Here is a 1,553-nt window from a genome sequence, read left to right as displayed (position 1 = left end):
GAGCAACCAACGTCCGGGCGCATAGGATGCTCGCGCGCTCACTCTCTCGCTCTCTCCCTCTCTCTCCAGCTTCCTCCCTCGCGCTCTTCTCTCTCTCTCTCTCTCTCTCTCTCTCTCTCTCTCTCTCTCTCTCTCTCTGCTGTTTGTTGGTATTTCATCACACAGGCACGCCACGGTTGAAGACGTCTCCCAGTTATTGCTTTAATGGCGTGAGCGGTAGTGTTTGTTGTCTTAAAATAACTTAATTACATATATACTAGCTTGTAATAATATCTCTACAATCTAAGGTAGAGTACCAGTCAATGAGAATTTGATCCCTGCTCCTGCCACAGTCTGAACAAGATGTTTACCAAGTTTACTGTCAGAAACAAAAACATTTCAGTGACAATAACTTGTCTGGAGAAGTTGTTAGTTTAGTAACATCCAGAACCTTCTAACTGTTTTTAAATGTGCACTGTTTGAGCACAGTATTAGTGGCTCACTTAACAGATAAGGCCTAACAACCTGCTACATTTTGCCCCTAGCCCCCCTTGTGCCTTAATTTGGCCATAGTTCATAAGAACTGGACCTTCCAGGGAACTGAATTCTATTTAGCTTTGCTGCTTCCAGCTTCGTATTTTTGCATCCTCCACTGCTGGTTTGGCTTACGTGACCACTTACTGTAAATGCAACAGAGCCATCAGTAATGCCATTAAATAAACCAGTGCTTTCTCTGCAGTGGTATTCGCATATCTGGTGTCATACTTGCATGGGTTCTTCATCTGTCCTGGCCTGTGGTGAAACATAATGTGGAATATACATCTTTATTACATGGCTGTGATACTTTTTCTCAGCAGTTACACAGTTTTTCCTTACTTGCAGTGTTTGCTTTGTGCACTGTGAACTTTAATTAGTTAAATTTCGCCATTGCATATTAATGAAGAACATATCCAATTCAAATGATGCTTAAGAGCTATCTTCTGTAAGAAACAAGAGAGTTAGTATTGTGAGAGGCAGACAAATATTAAATATAGATATTGTGAATAAAGTTAACTTGAGCAGGCTGAGTTGCAAAATTAATTTTTCTTTCTTTTCCTGCGATGTATGAGAACAGCTACACGGCTACTGTTTCAACCAGTATTCAGATTTAAGCCTTTTACATTTTTAGCATATTCAAGTTAAGTAAAGAAAAAAATAGCCTACATTTGGAAGCAATAAATAAATGAGTTTATTTTCTCACTGGCAGAGTAGTAACTACACCTGCTATTATCAACACCGCCACTACCACCTCCCTCATCATCATCATCATCATCATCATCATCATCATCATCATGGTCACGATAATCACTAATGTAATTAATTCCTATTTGTTGCAGACATATTGGTACATAAGTGCTGTAATAATGAAAAACATTGTTAGTTATGAATGAAAAAAGTACATAATTTCTTAATGGTGAAGGCTCAACATGAACATAAGTAAACAGATTTTTCTAAGTATTAAAACATATGGTCCAAAAAGACTACGGAAAACAGCGGTGAGAACAGGTTTGTAAAATCCTGGTTTCTGATTGGTC

The sequence above is a fragment of the Chaetodon auriga genome, chromosome 5 (assembly GCF_051107435.1).
Source record: "Chaetodon auriga isolate fChaAug3 chromosome 5, fChaAug3.hap1, whole genome shotgun sequence".
In the NCBI taxonomy this organism is placed as follows: domain Eukaryota; kingdom Metazoa; phylum Chordata; class Actinopteri; order Chaetodontiformes; family Chaetodontidae; genus Chaetodon; species Chaetodon auriga.
Note: the sequence above shows the minus strand (reverse complement) of the source record.